Source organism: Agelaius phoeniceus, chromosome 8 (assembly GCF_051311805.1).
Source record: "Agelaius phoeniceus isolate bAgePho1 chromosome 8, bAgePho1.hap1, whole genome shotgun sequence".
Taxonomy (NCBI): domain Eukaryota; kingdom Metazoa; phylum Chordata; class Aves; order Passeriformes; family Icteridae; genus Agelaius; species Agelaius phoeniceus.
Window position 1 is genome coordinate 27,188,353 of NC_135272.1, and position 18,784 is coordinate 27,207,136.

Genomic DNA, 18,784 nt, shown 5'->3' on the forward strand with positions numbered 1-18,784 from the left:
CCCATGGGCACTTTGGCAGTGCTGTGTGGCATTCAGCCAGCACCACTTTAAGCTCTGTGGCCTCACTGTGTAATGCACAGAAGGGCTGTTTTGCAGCAATATTTGGATGCCATGTAGGAAGGAAAATATCCCCAGAACCAAAGGCTTTAGGTGCCAGAGCTTCTTGTGCTGTGGCAGGGGTGCAAAACTGACTTTAGGTACTCAGTTTAGGGCCAAGGCAAGTGACACATGAGGGGCCAGGCATCAGATTCAGTAGTGTGAAGTCCAGTGCTCCCAAGAGTGCTTGAGGCACCAATGCCAGGACAGAGGAAGAACCTCTACAAACTATTTGGCTCCTACCAGCACCCTGGCTGGAGGAGATGAGATGATAACGGCCAAAGATCCGCAAAGGAACACAATTACCGCACGCGAGAAGAAATACTGGAGACCATAGAGGGGAAAAAAACCTCCAACACGTCGTGGGAAAAGCCTCAGTGACCCCAGCACGGTGCGCAGGGAATGGCAGCAGAGCGAAACTGCCGAACACCGCGGTGTTGCCCTCGCTGACGCAACCCCGGCTCTTAGGAAGGGTTGGGCAAGGAGCCAAAGAGCACCAACACACCCGGTGCAAGGGCCTGCCTGACTTAACCCTTCCGCCGTCTCAAAAGCCCGCAGAAAATATGTCTCAGTTTCTTCATTTCTCCGTTCAGGGCTCTGGACGGGGGAGCAGGAAGGGCTGGACGGAGTGAACGAGCAGCAGGCAGGCGCGCTGGGCGAGCGCCCGGGCTGAAACACCGCGCTCAGCCACGCCGCGGCCGAACCATCACAGCCCGCAACAGGTCCCAGCGCGGCGCTCACCCGCTGCCGCCGAGAGACCCGCGGGGAGCGAGGAGGGCTCCGTTCTGCAACCCGTCCGCCGCTCCTCGCACCTACGGGGCCACCCCCGCCCTCTCGGCTCTGACCCGCTCCGCGACCCGGGGTTCAGAGCGGAGGAACCGGACGTGGGCAAAGGGCCCGCTCCGAGGCACGGTGCGGCGGTAGCCCCTTCTCCGGCAGCCGGCCGAGGAGAGCGGCGAGGGCCCCCCAGCTGCCAGTCCGGCTCCTTCCGGCGGCGCCTCCAGAGCGCCCGCCCCGGGCCGCGGCCGCGCCCTCGCCCGCCCCACCGGGCCGCCCCCCGCCCTCCCCGCCCACACCTGGCCGGGGCGGGCCCTGCCCGCCGGCTGCGGGCCGACTCGGCGGGCAAGGCGGGCGGCAGCGCAGCGCAGGCCGCGGTGGAGCGGAGCAGGACTCGGCCGGCAGCAGCGCCTCGCCTCGCCGCGGGGCCCAGCGCGGCAGCGGGGGCCCAGCGCAGCGCAGCTCAGGTGAGCCCGCGGGCGGCAGGTGGCGGCGGCGGGGCGGGCAGGGCTGGGCTGGGCTGGGCTGGCGGCGGGGCGGGCGCGGCGCGCGGCCCCGGCGTGGGCGGGCTGGCGGTGGCGCGCGCGGAGCGCGGTCCCGCGCGGCGGCGGCTGAAGGAGCGAGCGGAGCGGAGCTGCCGGCGGGGTGCGGAGCGGCTTCTCGCGCGGCGCCCGGAGGCAGCATGCGGACGGCGGAGCTCCGGAGCCTCGGTAAGTGGTTCGGCTACGTCGCCTCTCCCTCCTCAGCCCCGTGTCCGGTTCCCAACACGGCGGGATCGTCTCCCTGGGAGCCGCCAAACTCCGCCGCCTGTTGAGCCCCGCGGATCGCGGCCCCCGAGCGATGGCCCCGCCGCCCGCTTCGGCCCCGCCGCCGCCTCGGGCGCTCCGCGGGGGCCGCCGAGCGGTACCGGAGCCCCCCTGCCGTCCGCTGGGGCCGCCACGCGGTTTTCCGGCGGCCACCGGCTGCGCCCCGCGGAGCCTCCCCGGGTCGGCGGGGGGCAGCCAGGCACCTGCCGGCGCCGCGGTGCTGGGGGCGCGGGGATTGCCGCCGCGGCGTGACCTTCCCGGGCGGGCTGCGGTGCTCGGGGCAGCCCCGGCGGGCGGACTTCTGGCGCTGGGCTCTGGGGAGAGGGGTCGCGCCCCGCGGGGCGCAGCGCCGACCGCGGCGGGGCGTCCCGGGCGGGGTGCCTGTGCCGGGTGCGAGGCGCGGGGCGGTCGGCAGTGGCCCGAAGCTTTTCCCGCGGCTGGCGCCGGCCGTTTCTGCGGTGGGAGGAGGGAGCGAGGGAGGGCGCTGCAGCGGGGGGCGGCAGACCGCGCCTTTCCCCCCCGGTGGGGTGAGCCGCCGCCTGGGAGAGCGCGGGGCTGCCGGGCGGCGGCGTCTTGGGTGGCGAGAACAAAGGGCCCCCGGCGGGAGCAGGCAGGAGCACCGCCGCTGCTCCCGGGGTGCCAGCTCCCTAGAGCGGGGTGGGGGTAGGGGTGCCCATCCCGGTCTCCCCCATTCGCCCTCCCTGGGGAGTGCGGCTGCAGCTTCCGCGGGGCCAGCTCCTGCCCCGCAGCCGCCTCCGCAACCTGTTGTGCCGCTGCCTGGTCGGGGGTGCCGGTGGGGCGGGCAGTGCTCCCCCGCGGGACACCCGGGGGGGCGGGCGGGCTCGCGTGGAGCGGCGCGGGGTGGGCGCAGGCAGCCCGGGGCGAGCGGGTGGCGAAGGCAGTGGGCGGGTGCGTTTGCCTTCGCGGTGGTTTCTGCACCCAGAAACTGTTAAGAACCAACTTCAAGGAGTTCAAATAGCTGGCGTAAATGAAATTCAATGAAAGAAAGTATTTCAGCGCTGTTAAAGGTCTGTTCCCGCGAACCTCTTGTGTGGGAAAGATGTGGTCTGTTTCCAGGAGACTGACTGGGGCAGCTGTTCTGAAGCGTTTTGGAGTTTCGTGTTTATTTCATCTGTAACCAAATGAAGCCGTATTGTCAGTATCAAATACAATATTCTCTTGTCAAGTTTAGAACTCAGCTGTAAAAAGTGATTTGGGCTGACGATAACTGGATAATCAAACCCTTCAGTTGAATATTTGTTGGTTTAGAGATCTCTAAAGGCAGCTAACTTGTGCAGGGACAGTAAGCAAACAGAGTTTCCTTATGCTGCTTCTGTAACCACCTTTGTTCATTTTTCAAGGTAAATGCTAGAGAAATGACAAATTTAATTTAAGATTACTAAGGTCCTGTGCTGCAAATGACTTATCAACATGTCTGGTTGCTGGGTGATTGTTCCAAGACTGCCAGTTAGGCTTTGAAAACAGATTTTTAAATAAGGTCCATCGCATTCATTATGATAATGCAGGAAATGCGTGGCTCACGAGGTTGGTTTTATGGAAGGAACAAGTGTACTTTAATCCTGATTTTATTATTTCTTGCGTGGTGGTTTGCTGTGAGACTGAGGACGTAGGAGTAATAGATATCCGTACTGTGAAGCGCATGATCAGCAATCTGAACTTCGAAAGCAAAGAGTAAAATCTGTGTGGCAAAGCAGCAAGTTTGTGATCTGAATGTGTGGTGGGTGACAGTGTTGAATTATTTAAGTTCTCAGTTTCTGCCGTTAACCAACCATCTTAATGTGCAAGTTTCTTAGCCTGTGTCTAGCTTTTGAAATAGGATGCAACGCATCCATGTATGTGAAAGGGTTAAAACAGCTTATGGCCAAAAATTAACACATAACTTCAGATCAAGAGATTTTTATATTCAGTTTAGTTACAGATATTCCCATCAGCCATTTTCTTTGCACGTGGGTGTCCATGAATACATCTTGGCTGCATACTGGTTGGGCCATTAGCAAAATAGTAGAAGCCACAGACAACATTTTATTCTCATTCATGTTGCCCATGAAAGTGTCAGTTTCTGGAAAATCAAAGTAGAAGCTGTCCTAAGTTGTATATTGTTTTTGGGTTGAGAGGTATGCAGGTATTTTTAATTTTATTTTTTTAAACTAAGTTCTGCTTTTGGATATGTGAGATAATTGTCATTGGCAAAAGCAGAGAAGACCGTCAAAGCTTGTGACTATAAAGAGAAAGATCTAAGCTTGTGGGTAACGGAGAAGAAATGTTTTCCTCTTTGTGTCCACATAATGCAGGGCTGTGGGAAGATATGCCTAATGAAGATGATTATTGCTGTGGCTTTCCATAAATCCACTTGTAATGGAGGCTTTGTACAGTTACTTCTGAATCTGTACATTTAAAAACTGCAAATAGCGATAATGGAGTTGGCTAATAGCAGACTGTCAAGTAAGTGCAATCCTTGTGATAATGTTCAGCCATAGATCTCCATTTAAGCATTACTTTTAAGCAGAAAATGTTTCTTGTAGGTCATAGTATATGCAATTGGGAGGAAAAAACCCCGGAGTTGTTGCTGCCTGTTGTTGAATCCAGGTGATTCTAATTGGCCAAAGGGTGTTTTTTCTCTCCAGCTTTTTATCAGATGGTGGGAGATGTACAATTCAGTAGATCCCATTTGATGTGAATTTAGGTAGTGGAAAGGAATACTAATAATAACCAGCTTTAAGAGACTGAATAAGTTTACCTGAACAGTAAACCTGTGGCTGTGTGCAAATTAAAACAGGGACTTGTGCCTGTCAAAGTATTGCAAACTTTACTGTGATGTGTTGGAGTGAGCTGGATGCCACCACATGATAGTCTGAGTCTGAGCTGATCTTGTTAGTGGTATTAATCAGAACAAATCTTTCTGTTTCAGTGGTTTTGTAGTGCTTCTTAGAAACCACGGTTGAGAATTAAATTACTCATGTCTGTTTTGCAACTTTAAAGGTAAGGTAAGACAGTAGGGAAAATTTTTAATGTGATATCTTGCCCTAGTACAGAAGGATGTGAAATCATCTATTATTTTCAGGTAAAGCACTTGTAGTAGCTACTGGCTGTTTTATATAGTGTTCTGAATGAATGCAGTTTTAACTTACATACCTAAGAAACAGCTTTTGAAGGAAACTGACAGGAGACTTGCTTATGTTTATGTTTGGAGTAATTCATTGAGAAATATTTGTGATGCTCTCCATCATTGCTTGCCCTCCTTTAAAAGCAATACTTTGACTTTCATCTTTCATACAGTATGTGAGGGTTCCTTCTGTGGATTTACTTCTGCTCAAAATCTGACCATAAAAGTAAGTGTTGTTTCTGCAGCTCTTAGTGCAGTATTCAAACCCAAAATATATGCTTCCTTTCCAGTAAAAACTTGTAATTACATGGAGTGGTAGCGAACTGGAAAGTATTGCAAAACGTATGTAAGAATACTGTCGTACAAACTCTAAAACTGACGAATGACTCACTGCGCCAGTGCTATATCAAATTCTATCTATACACAAGGTTTAAATGACAAGTTTACTTTAGGCAGGGAATATGCAATTTTCTTGTACTCTTTCTTCATCTAATGTCAAGTGAGCTTAATGAAATGGTGCATGTGGGCATACAGGAGGTACCAGTTGTAGAGCTTTAATGAGCAGGGGGAACAAGCACTGCTTGGGTCTATTTGTGAGGGTGATAGATGTAACTACTCTTACATTAAAATGAAGTTTGTGGTACTGATGCTTATTTTGAGACTTATATTTCTTTTAATTTACCTAATTGTCATTTGTTTATGTGCGTTTACTAATGTTAGTTCAATTTTTGTTTTCTATGGGAGAGAGTACTTGGCTTTTTAGCAGTATACATGTTCATCTTTACATATTCATATTAATTGAATATTTTAACTGGCAGTTTGGCAGCATTTTTGTGAACATAAAATTTGGGTCACTGCCAAAATGAAAATGTTATAATGGTCAGCATAGGGAAGGGGCCTATGACTGTAGGTTAAAGAGGAAAAGGCCACTTTTCCACTGCAACAACACAGGTTTTATTCATGCCTTTGACACTGTCATTATGAGAAGCTTCACAGAGCTTTGGAGTGCCCCCTCAAAAACCAAAATGTGTTAGCAGACATTAACATCCTGTACTTGGGAAGCCTGTGTGAGCTGGGAGAAGGACAAGGAAGAGTGAAGTGTGGGTATCAGGGTTGTGTGCTGCTACACTGTGTGTCCCATGTGTATGTGTGTGTATCACCTCTGGATGCTGGGGCATCTGATGGAATGTGGGGGGAATCCCTGCCTGCAAAACTAAGAAGCCTGGTAACCACTCAACACTAGGAGGAAAAGAAACCCGTATTGACTTGGCCCTAGATAGAAGACTTTAAGCTATTCACAATCTTTTCTTGTAATTTCTAATTTAGCCATTCTGCCACAGAGCCTGTCCCTTCTGCTCTCTGTTAATCATCTTCTTTCTGGGCAGTGGGAAAGACGCCTTGGTCTTCGCCTTATGTTGATCATGAGAGCTTTGTGACCACTGCCTGCAAGTGTTTGCTGTCTGTAGGAAGGTCGAAGTCTCCTGGGAGTGTGGAAGGAGGCCAAGTAGGGGAAGCTGGAGCATTTGCTATTTAATGTCAGTGTGCACACAATGTTTATACACCTGTGCCTCAGCAGAAAAAAAGGGTGAAACAGGTCTTGCTACTTCAAGGACTCTATTATCTGAGAACTCGATTCTAAAGATCGGAAATACGGAGATAAGTTAGGGTTTTTGGAGCAGAGGATGGAAGCAATGTTTATAAAAAGCCTGGTTGAGATGAAAATTGACAAAAGTATCTACTAATATCTGGGCACTGTACTCAGAGGAAGCTCTGTTTGGATGCTTTAATCAAGTGCAACCCACTGTGTAGCTGAAATAGAGCAATACCATTAATCTCAGAAGGAATAGGATGGTCCCATTCTTATTCTCGTCCTTTAGCAGGCATAGAAGCTTCCGGTTTACAACCTGTCCAAAAGACATTTATTTCTTGGCACAAAATTTCAGCTGCAGCTGGCAAGTGGGTAAGTGCTTTCTTCCAGCGTTACTGAGAAAGAGGAATTATTTAGGTTGGCACAAGAAGTTTATAGTTTGGAGCTGTCACATGAAATTGAATGGAGGAAAAACATGAAGGCCGGGCATGTGGCATTGTTCTTTCAAAAGCAGTGCTGGAAATCTGGTCATCACTTGAAACCAAACAAAGCATACGTGTGCTTGACCATGGTGAGGAATTATCTATTGTTGGCTTCATGGGCTTCTCTTACTTTTTTTTTTTTTTCTTCCTCCTGCAAGTGCTGTGTTTAACACTGAATTGCATGTGTGTATACAAAGAATAACATCTGTTCTATTTTATGAGATCCACAGAGCAGGGTTGCTTTTCTATCCCTCCTGTGTATGGATTCTTCTCTCATGTGTCATCCTTGCTGCTGAAGGCAGCCAGGCACTTGAGCTTTGCAATGTCTTTTCTCTCTGTAGGAGCAGGAAGTTATTCATGGGATGGTACTTGATTCTTTTGTTAGATTTCCTCACAAAATTAGATCTTACAGTGTTTAGGAAAAGTCATAATTTTCTAGAGAGTTTTCTGAGTAGGTAAAGAAGTGGGATGATCTGCATCTGTTTTTCTGGAGGAGTTTGGTAATCGTTATATCAGTGTGTTAGATTTTCTTCTCCCTAGATGTATTTTGATAGGATGGTTAATGGGGAAGCTAAATTAGATCTGAGAAGTATGAAAAAGGCTAGTCTAGTGTTTAGATTTTAGGCTGCATATTTAAAATATATATATATATTTTACCTGGCAAATATTGTGCTTCTGACCTGTCTTGAAGAATAACTATAGAAGTGGCAAAGGAGCCTTTTGGACACAGTGAGTTAAGAACATATTGAGGTCTTACATACTTCAAAGATGTGAGATGGGGGCAAAGGAGAAAAAAGTGACCTTGTTTTTAGATGGAATTATTTCCTTTTTACAAACCACTGTTTTGTTCAAATGCAAAGGAATTATGTTTGTTTATATCTTAAATAACATTTGTTTCACCAAATTTGATCAAAGGTTTAGTTGTTGCAGAATCAATAATAATTCTGTTACCTTAAGGAAAAATCTGTAATTTATGAATGTACTGTCCATTGTATTTTAACTACTTGTACTACAGAATTTGCAAGATTACACAAATTGACTAGAAGATGCACAGAAAATCCAATAATACATTTATCATGTCAAAGTTCAGTGAAATATGAAACATAATTACCATAAACAAAAAAAATTGGCCTCTTAAACCTATGAACTAGAAGGCGTGGAAATAATTTTGTAATATATATTCTCAGTGGTTTTGTTGAGACTACTTTGGCACCACCAAAATTTCTTTACAGTCTGTGTATGCTAACGCCTGTGTTATGTGGTAAAAAAATGTACTCATAAACTTGTACTTAACCTCAGGATGAAGCATGTATTTTTGAACATGAATTTTAGATATTGAATGTCTCCTTGCTATAGTCTTGTTTGTGAGTAGCTTCCCATTAATAAAATGCAGATTTGAAGAGTTACACTTGGGGACCACAAGTATTTCAGCAGATTTTATGGTGTTACTGCTTCAATTCTGCCTCTTGACACAGAGGTAGGGTTATAAACTTTTGCAGGAAAGTTTTTTTCCTTTAGTAATCTTGTGAGATAGGAGTCTGGCTAGCAACTCTTGTTGGTTTGTGTTTTTTATGGATTCTACTACGTCTTTGGATCCTGTAAAACTAAACTTTATGCTTTTGGTTAAGGTAATGTATTCATTTATGTAATGTACTCTTTTGGCTCAAAAAAGAAAAAAAGTATTTTAGATTAGGCTGTCAATTAGCCTAATTTCCTGGGGTCTGTCCCATTGCAGAGGGCTCATTTTAACAATTTAAGTGCTGGATCCTGCTTCAGTCAGCCAGGCCAAGACAGGGGGAGCTTGCAGAAGCCTGTAGCATGGCCATGATTTCAGCAGCTGTTTTTGGGTGGGTGCAAAGTGTAAGTCTCTTACTTGCAGCTGGATTTTGGATGAGACTGAAGCGAGTGTGGGCTCTCGTTGCCGCCACGCTGGTGCTGTCCTTAGCACAGAGGTGCTTCCATCTCGCTTTGTTTTGCCTTCTGTGCTGCTGATTTCCTTGGCTGGCCAGGTGTTTGGCCAAGGCTGTGGTGGCCAGGGGCACCTCTCGCCTGCACCCAGGAGAAATCCACAGAAGGTGCAGCGAGTGCACCTCCACGATAGAACCCCAGTAGCTCTGTGGGAGCAGCTGATGCTGCCAGTAACTGCTTGGCTCCTGCCTTGGCTCTTATCTGAAACAGCTTCTTTGTAAAAAAGATAATAATAATAAAGTGTGCTGTTACAACTTACCTCCATGCCAGTCTCTTTCTTATGCCTGTAGAAGAAATAAAGAGCATAATTAATTATAAAAAGGAGGAGTTCTGAAGTCTTGTGTGGCAGTCAGCTGTCATGCTCTTCCAGTGATCCCCCATGCTGCTGTCAGGAAGATGGGCATCCTTTAGGACACAGCAGTGTTTTGCTGAAGAGTGATCAAAGGCTTCTTCATTGGCCAGAACCATCAAGGTAGATGGGCAGACGTTTGTTTTTAAATGAGCTGCACAGAGTTGCTGGGATCAGCAGCTTGACTGCAGTGACAAAAAACATGTTCAGCATGCTAGAAATCGTGAATTGTTTTGTTTGCTTAGATCATTGAGTGTTCAGGGCAGGCACCGTGAGTTGTACAGTGTTAAAGAACATGCTACAAAGCAGTTATATTGCTGGAAAGCATTTGTAAAGGTAAGCTTGAATTAAAGAGATGCATTTTTTTCCTCTATTAAACTTTAAAGAGTTGAGCTTTGAAGACCAGTGAATTTTTGATGCTCTTAAATGTTGTCTACAAGGAGCAGGTGAGGGATCTCCTGACCTCCTGTTTTGTTTTTGTTTTTGTTTTCCTCCATGTTTTTCTTTGAGCTGATACTTTTGTGTTGGTTTTAGATGCAACAAGAAATGCAGATATTCTGGCTTTGGCATTTGAGTGATAGGATGGGCTGACATAGCTGTATAGGTTATAAGTGGAATAGAAGCTCTGGAATATTTGCTTTCTTAGTATCTGAAGGGAGTTATCAGGCTCTTGGATTTTTGTTGAACAGTGTAATTAAAATAAACACTATAATGCTAATCACTTATGTATTTTTGCCTGTAGGTAAAGTTTTAAATTGGAATTAGCTATACTTTGGTGGAAGTGGATTTTTTGGTGGTGGTGTTTTTTGTTTGTTTTTTTTAATTATTATTATAATGTTGCCTGTTTAGAGTCTAGTGATATTTCAGTGAGTGTATAAAAATATTGCCAGGCAGATTTGTTTATATTTTTATTGTATATTGTAGTAACGATGTAATTACTGCTTTTAACAGAAATGCCTGACTTGAGTGTTTAATTCTGTCAGGCTCAAGCAGTCGCTGATGAGGTGATAAATGATAGGTTATGTGTAGAAGTGGATTTGCAATTATTTGCTGCTTTTGGGAAAAAAAAAAAGATGCTTTGTTTCTGTCCAATGACTAATGTAGAAAATCAAAGTGGTGCACCAGATGTTTTTTTCTGATGACTGTGGTGCAGTGTCTTTTTTTATACAGAGGAGGGTTTTGACTGAGTTTGTCTCTTGGTTTTTGAAGTTTCTCCTGCTTGTTAATGCAGCACTCTTCTACTCTGGACTTTTCTATGGACGGCCTTTATGGAAAAGCTCCTTTCCCAACCATTCATGCCTGTCTCAGCTCCCTGTCCATCAGGAGGTGGAGAGGCAACGACATTTTTACAGCACGGGCTGATCACTTCCTTTCATTTGTTTTTATTTCATAGAATTCAAACAAGAATAAGTGTTTTGCTTTATTTGTTGATGTCTGATTAGGAATTAGTGGAAGAAACTGAATTGTGGGTGTGATTAACAGTAGTTTTTGTTTCTGGTGTATGAAAGGACTCATTGTCTGAGGCTTTTCCTCCATCGTGCTCTGCCTAATCCTGCTGAAATCACACGAACAACGGCAGCGCTTGAGACTCCTTGTCTTGTGTTCCTGCGTACTTAATCATACAGCTGGAAGAATTCCCTCTTTCAGGGGATGGTTGCTTCTTGTGCTGAGTCTGCCATCATGTCATAGGGGCCTTGCTGTTAAGGTGGGCATTAGTTTGAGGGGCCTGGGGAAGGGAGGGTCATTAATCTGAAATGTGAAAACTGATCTAATTTGTGCTACATTTGGGTTTTTTATATGTGGGCCTTGATGGGTTTGTTGATGCTATCACCTACCTCTTTGCAACTGTGGCTGAAGAAGGTGAGCTGCCTCATTCCAGCTTTCAGTTCCTCCCGCCTTTCTGTTAGATCAACTTTCTGTACTTGCTGTCTAGTATATCTGCAGGGAGGAAGTTTAAAATTCCTCAGTATATGTTTTCAAAAGAAATTTTAAAAGTTTAAGGTTTGTAGAAATGAAGACATTTCTAAAGTACATATTAACTACACATAACAGTCATGACTGATACTCTTTCAGGAAAAACCCAGAAGAAACACAATACCCCACCCCATGAACAGTCTTTCTTTGCCTCTGAATCAGGTTGTCATTCCAAGGTCTTAGAGTGATTTAAAAATATAAAAACGACTCCCCTGAGGAATCTATTAAAAAATTATTTGGTTCACTGAACATTCAGTGCACGTTCAGTCTTGGAATCCATTACATGCCCGTAGAAAGACTTTAAACATCCTCTTTGGCAAAGTTGGTCTGAGTCGTGTCCCTTTGGCAGGTGGGTGTGAGGGAATTTCATTGCTTTATTTTCAAAACAGAAGTGTGTGGAATTAATATTGATTTTTATTATAGCTGCTTGCTAGTGCCACTGTATCCAGAGGTCACGTGTCAGGTCTGCTTTTATAGTGACAGCTTTCCCTCTCCCTTTAGTTTAAGTCTGTAGTTGTGGAGCTCAGGAAATAATTGGGAAATGCTGGGTTTTTTTTTTTTTTTCCTTTGAATTCAATTTGTAAAGCTTTATTACCTAAAATTAAATTCTTATCAGGTTGAAATGGTGCATAAATTCTTGTTGAATGGAGACAAATGCTATTAGAAATCAGTGAAACTAAGCTATATTTCAGTCCTAGGTTTATTTTAATTTCCATTGTCATACACTGAAAATACTTTGCATGTCCTTTGTCCATCCTTTTTGGCAGGTTTGGCAGGTTTTTCTGATGAGTTTTAATGGCTAAGTCTGGGAAAGACGTGTTGGAGTCCCACTTAGAGTGCAGTTTTGTGCTGTGACATGGGTTATATTTCCAGGTACCTAGTGTAGGTGTTGTCAGTTCCCATCAGCATGTGCTGCTTTTGTGTGCTGAAGAGAGTTGTCATATTATTCAGCAAAATTGCCTTTTTTTTAAAAGAACTTTTCCATGTTTTCAGCTCATGACAGAGAGCTCTGGTGTCTCTTTGTTAGGGTTTATGTGCAGATATTCACAGTAGCTCACAGCTTGGTAGTTTTTCAGAGTCTAAAGTCAGGTAAGGACTTAAAGAAAACACAAATAATGGGCAATCCCTCCGGATATGCAAGTTTATTTGATTAACCCATGTGACCTGCAGCACTGGAGAGCAGTTAAATATTTGGACAGTCAGCAGTCCTGTTAGTCATGTTTCATTAGGTGAGAGCCTCCTCCATTTCGAGGCTGCTCTGTTTTGCTGCCGTTGCCAAGTCCTGTGAGATGCTGAAAGGGAGCCATGTGTGGGGGCACGGCGGGTGCTTCTGGGGCTGTGGCTGGACCAGGCTGCCAGGAGGAGCTGGGATGTGTGTCACTGCAGCAGCATCATCTGCACTGGGATGGCAATCAGGGGCAAGGGAGAAAATTGTTAATTGCACATTGTCAACGCCGTAAAGGTTAGCTGGTAGATAAAGTTACCAACCTAGGCAGAAATAGCAGCGCTGCCCTGAGAAGTGTAAAAGACTTGTCAAAACCTAATCTAATCTCCTGCATTAACTGTATATTGTAATAATGGATAAATGAATTTCCAGCAAGCTGAGATAGTCCAATTTTAATAACTTCTCAGAAAATCAAAGGGAAGTATTGTGCTGGAAGAGGCATATCACAGTTATCCAAATTTCTTTCCATTAAACTGTTTTTAATTTTATGTGAGTGTAGTATACAAATGGTTTAAAAACTCATTTGTCTCCTTGTCAGCAGCTTGACCGGTATTTTAATACAAAGGACGTGTTATTATCTCGAACTGGTCTTGTTTCTCAATGTATGTAGCAGCCAGCTGGAAAATTGTTTGACTTTTTAACTGCTGTGGTTTTGATTCAGTGTCTAATGTAAGAAAGTAAAATTTATTTAAAATTAGTGACGCTTTTAATGGTTGTGTTTCCATTTAGATTCAAGGGGATAGGAGCAGATATTTATGCTGAAGCACTCACTCTTCCCCATTTTCTAAAGATCTGTGGTAATTCTCTGTATTAGAGCTAGGTAAAATTCCTGTACTTAAAATCTGAGGAAAGTAAGTAGGAAACAGCTGCATTTAAACTCAGAGCATTTCTGGATGCATTGCTGAAGGTGTTCTGATAGAAATATGTCTATTAAATTTTAGGGGCGAAAAACCTACTACAAAAAAACCCAAACAAACCCCATTGGGATTCAAATGTGGTTTTAAAAATTACGATAGTGCCTTTTTGTCTGTTCTAGCAAGAAGAGAGTATGATTATAGTGTGTTTTCATTATAAAGGTTTTGTGAGTGACTAGACGGGATTCAGCTCTGAATTCCTGACTTTGGAGTGTCCAAATTGTGCATAATTAACTTAAAAGTCAGATTTTTGGAGACTCAAATGTTTCACAGGGAAATTAATGAGAAATGTAGTGTAATGTACTGCTCTTTTCAGTATGGTTTTCTCACCTGAAATTACAGAGTTATAAATATTTTAAATGGAAAATGGTTCTGAAATGAGCTAGGAACAAGTATTCTCCTGTATTTTTGGTCTCAAAGTGAAAAATGCTTTGATTAATAGAGCCACTGCATTAGTTTTTATGGTAGTTTGCTGTGACACAAATGTAGTTTCTAGGTGTACTTAAAAGGTGTAAGTTTGGCAAAGTTTCTGCCCTGTCTTTTCACCTAATTGCTTTATGAGTTTGCATATAATCTTGTTAATTAAATTGTTTTCGCATGATTGCTGAAGCATCTCAGAATGGGTAAAAAGTGCTCTTTATGGACCAAAGTGTTCATGGTTTGCTATCAGCTGTGTGGAGGGTGTTGGGTGCTGCTGTTAGAGGGGACAGCGCCCACCTGGGGCAATGCAGTTGTCTCAGCTATTGGAAAGGAGAACAGAATTGTTTGGTGTGGTGTGAAATAACTTGCACAGCTCAGTTTTGCAGTGCAGTTTTCTGTGTGCATTGGCAGGAATAACAAAGGTGTTTGCAGAGTGGCTTTCTCTGCTGATGGTGGGGTATGGGTTGGTGCTCTTGCCTTGCTTGGAGGGGATGACACCGGGTCTCGGTCAGGTTGTTGCTGCCTTCTGACACTGCTCAGAAGGGTTGGCTCATTCTAACCAGCTATGGATAAGTGGAAGTGAATGACTTCACAGGAGGCCTAAGGGTAAAGCAAGTGTCACTGTGAAGGTAACTCCAGGAGACTGATCCAGGCCCACCACAGGGCTCAGTTTTCTGAGCTCTGGCCGTGACCTTGGATGTGCATGGGTGAACTATGAGAGCTAGTGACAAGTTACAGAAATCCTAGGTGGATGCATGGCCTCTCACTTTGTTTAATAGTGGGGTTTTTTTCTTTTTTGAGGGACAGAGACGCAGCTGAGAGTTCCCAGCTACAACGCTTTTCAGTTCCTTATTTGAAAGTGTTTTAAACAAGGGACATCAGAAGCTGAGATACAAAGCAACCTTTTGAAGTTAAAAGTGGGTCTGCATGAAAATGAACTGCTTGTCTGTGAAAAGAGTCAAGTGTGAAAGGATAGGATGGTTTCACTAAATGAATTTGATAGTCTGAATAAGTGTGGTGAGGCAGAGAGGAGAATCTGGAAAGGTCAGGACTGAGCATGTGACTCTAGATGAGGCAGTGGAAAGACATGAAAGGAATTGTGTGGAAATGCCTTGGTTTACTTTTTTTATACTCAGAAGTGATTTATTTATTTTGGTGAAGGTGGTTATAAAAAGGGAACTTTAGAAGCTTACTGCAGAGAAGCAGGGAATCTGATTCCTTTGGGATCTTGTACCTTTTTCATTCAGCCATTGTGTGGTTTCAAATAACTAGCAGATCAAAGCCTAAAGGAACTCCTTGTTACATGTGCAGTCCCATTTGTAGGATTTCTCTGTCTTGCATGCTTACTGCAGTTGAGTGCTTCAGCAGCTTTTTGTCACAAGTAGGTTTCATTTTATTGCTGTCTTGTTTTCAGTAATTAATATAACTTGGAGATTTTAACTCAAAGAATTTATGACATTTATTTTCTAGGTTCCTGATATTGCTTAAAAGTAAAGTATGAGATATCTGCAATTGGTGTAGATAAATGTGAAATGATTTGCACTGCTAGCAGGAAACTGAAATTCTTGTACAAAGTTACAGATTCCAGGTTAACTGTCACTGCTCATGGGGTCTTGAGACCCACAGTACTTCTGTCAAGCCATCAGCTCTGTGCTTAGGAGTGATTAGAGAAAGCATATCAAGTCCTATGAAATGCTATGAAAAAAAGAAAGAATAAGATACAGAACATTATTATGCCTTGTCTAAATCTGTGGTTTGTCTATGCATTAGATTCTATTTAATCTCCCTTTCATATCAAGATACAGGGCAGCTAGAGGAACTGTGGGGAAAAGCGACATGTGACAGATGTTCCATGTGACTGGGAAAGGTATGGTTGAGGAATGATGTCACAGAGGTCCATGAAATTGTGAGTGGCTTGAAGAGAGTTTGGCTATTTTATCTGCTTCATTCAGTATGTAAGAGCCAAGAAAAAGTTGGACAAACTTGGAAGGAGTCAAGTGCATCCTGGCAGGAGGAAGTCATTCTTCATGCACCTAGAACATTCTGCATGTTCTTCAGGCAGCAAGCGTGGAGAACTCCTGGAAAAGGTCTTCTGGGGATTACCTGGTAGACAAATGCAAGTTTAAGAAAATCTCTTCCAGTGAAAGTATTGAAGGCCACAGATGTGCTTGAGGGAAGTGCAGATGTGCTCGTCCTGTTCTTGCTCTTCTCCAGTGCTGTGCTTAGAGGGTGTGTTGGAGACAGGGTGCTGGGCTAACAGGGCTTGTGGTGTGACTCAGCACGTCTTCATGTTTGTGTCCTGTGCTTGGCCATGAACTCCACGAACTTCGTGTCCTCAGTTTGCTTAACACAGGGCAAGCCCTCTGCAGTAAAGCCTTTACTGTGGAACTTATTTTCTTGGGCTATAGCAATAAATAGTTAAGCTGCAGCTGGCAAAAGCTGAACGCAAGAAGGGGGAGTTGCTACTTTCCCATTCGCGCTCCCAGTTGCTGTGGCTTACTTTATGCTATTTTGGTGTCAGTGCCATTTCACTGAAGCAGCAAAAAATTAACTTCAGGGGGAAGAGCTTAATAGCTTTCTGCTGGTTAGTGGATTAAAGCAGTTCAGAGGTGCAGTAAATGCTGCAGGGGGTGGGACTGTACAGCCCCAGAGAAGCCAGCAAGATATTTTCATTTTTACCATTAGTAAGCCATGAGATGGGTGGGCTGTGCCACATCCAAACTATCTCCCAGATGCACAGTCTTCACATGATTATGCTGACTTTGGTGATTTTTAAGCTAACTCGTGGAAGGCTACAGCCCAGTAACACAAAACTATCAAATTCTGTTGCAGCCCTTCAATTTTTCAGCAAGCTTAAGTAGATCACAAATGGTGCTTGAGTAGGGCTCCATGCCAGTATGGATGATGGCAGCAGTGCCCAAACAGGCATGAGCAGTCCTTTCTGCAGAGGTGGTAACCTCCCTTGCAGAACCAGACTGCTGCTGATGGAAGGGTGGATCTGCCTCCCACAGTTTGGTGGTGACTGCGTTTTCCTCTCCAGAGCACATAAAAAGGGTTGTTACCTGTCCCTGGAACCTTGGGGTGCTCTGGAGAGAAGAGATCCTACCAAAGTGTGTAGGTGGGCAGAAGTTATCTACTCGCTTTTGCACTGAGGAAGTTTCCCAAAAGCGACTGGAAAAAGGGAAGGTGTGGGAATTAGATCGGGAGCAGAGCTTCTTCCTTAGTGTCTGCAAGTGGCAGCGTGGAGATGTGGCTTGCCCAGGGAATAGCACAAAGCTAGTTTTTCTGCTTCTGTGAAAGTGGATTGTTTTCTGTCCTGTTGAAAGGAGTGCTTTTGTGTACAAAATGCTGATCTAGGTCTTAACACATTATTAATGTGTGCAAAAGAGCAGTGTTTGCAGATGTGCCCACTTGTTTTAAAAACAGATGGATCATGCCTTATGCCTCATCCTTTTGACATCAGAACCCCCCCCCCCCAAGACTGTGATCGTCAGGACCTTTTATTTAATTGGATAAGTAGCAAAAAAAGGCTACTATCCAAAATGAAAGAGATCTGCTGAAGGGAGTTACCTTGTGAATGTCAAAGACACCTATAAGCAGTAACGATGTAGGATAAAGATTTGTGTTTGAATTCTTCTAAGAGAACTAACAGTTGAAACTGATGGAAAAAATGTATTTGCTTTTTAAAAATATATTACAATATTAATAACTTCCCACTATTCTGCAAATATCTTCATCTTTCTAGTTAGATTGTTCTACATTACTTATTCCAAAAGAGATTTGCTCTACTGCTTCTATCTAGTGCTGCATGTCAAAATAATTTTTCTTTCGTGGACAGGCCAGCAAAATGTCATGTAGACTTTTTTTTCCATTATCATTTCGGTACAGGCAGGTCAGCAACACTTCATACAGGACTAGAAAATTTCCCTGCTTTTGCAAGGCTGTGTAAATAGGTACATCTGTGGCCTACTTTTCAACACTTCTGTAGTGTTTTAGATCCTCACAAACTTAGATTTTGTATTTTTTAGAAAGCTCTACAAGTCATTTTTAAAGCAGTGGTAATTCAGTGTGTCTAACTAGCTGAAGATCATGAATAGCTTCTCAATTCAGTACACTTATGCAGTAAAACTCCTTCTGGGGTGATGCTATTAAATAATTCACTTATTTTCCTCAACTTTTTTCTCATGGCCTAGCTTTTAAAATCTTTGCTGAAATGTTGCTTGAAATCTTAATCTAATTTCTTCTTTAAAGGTTAATTCCATTAGTGTGTAGTTCATGGAGGAAAATGCTCTATTATGGGTGAAACATACATAACTTCTACGATGGATTGTGAAAGCATCAATATAAATATGGGCAGGAGTGGTGGTAGATAATATCTATAGAAAAGTAGCCCATTTTGTTTAGCTTTTGTAGTGTATGTGTTAGGATTGTGGATATTAAGGTAGGTAAAACAGGCTACATAAATGGAAAGGCATTTAGGGTGGTGGAAAATAAAAACATCTTGATGCACATCTTTTTTGAATTATTTTGATCATAGTCACAAAAGCTTTCAAAATCTACACTGTTTAGTGAAGGGAGTGGGTTGTACTGTGACTCTGACAACCATTTCTTTTGAGGGAAAATTGCTCCCTAAGTTTCTCCCACAGCCACTTTTTTGCAGGGGATATGGCCTGGAGTCATGGTGTGCTTAGTCACCCGTTTTGGGTCCTCAACTTAATTTTAGCCTGAGATTTCTACTGGATTGTTTCATCATTTTGGGACCTGGAGTGTGTTGAGTGATTTGCAATACAGTAACTTCTTCCACATTGCCTGATAGACTTCTTTATTTTACTCCTTGGTGCACTGCCAGAAATAATAATTAAATCCAAGCCTTTAACAGCATTTTATTGAGGGCAGATTTGAACAGAGATCTGATGAGATCTTTGTTCTTTTAGGATCATTGTGTTTTTTGGATGTTGTCCAAACATGTTTAACGGTCTTCAGTCCCATTTTTCCTGGGTGCAAGGAAGAAACTGCCATTTCCTTGAGCTTGGTGACAGTTTTGCCTGGCGGTGGTTATCG

General features: G+C 44.2%; 1 protein-coding gene across 19 annotated transcripts in view; it reads left to right on the forward strand.

The window, feature by feature from the left end:
* Positions 1–1,181: 1,181 nt before the first annotated feature.
* Positions 1,182–18,784, forward strand: part of PTPRF (protein tyrosine phosphatase receptor type F) — a 374,973-nt gene continuing 357,370 nt past the window's right edge. For 18 of the 19 annotated variants that reach the window (XM_077182404.1, XM_077182409.1, XM_077182406.1 and 15 more), the window contains exon 1: positions 1,436–1,583. The gene's annotated coding sequence lies outside the window, so the exon portion shown is untranslated. Of the gene's footprint in view, positions 1,341–1,435; positions 1,584–18,784 lie in introns of those variants that run through there. The other variant, XM_077182405.1, reaches the window with a different exon arrangement.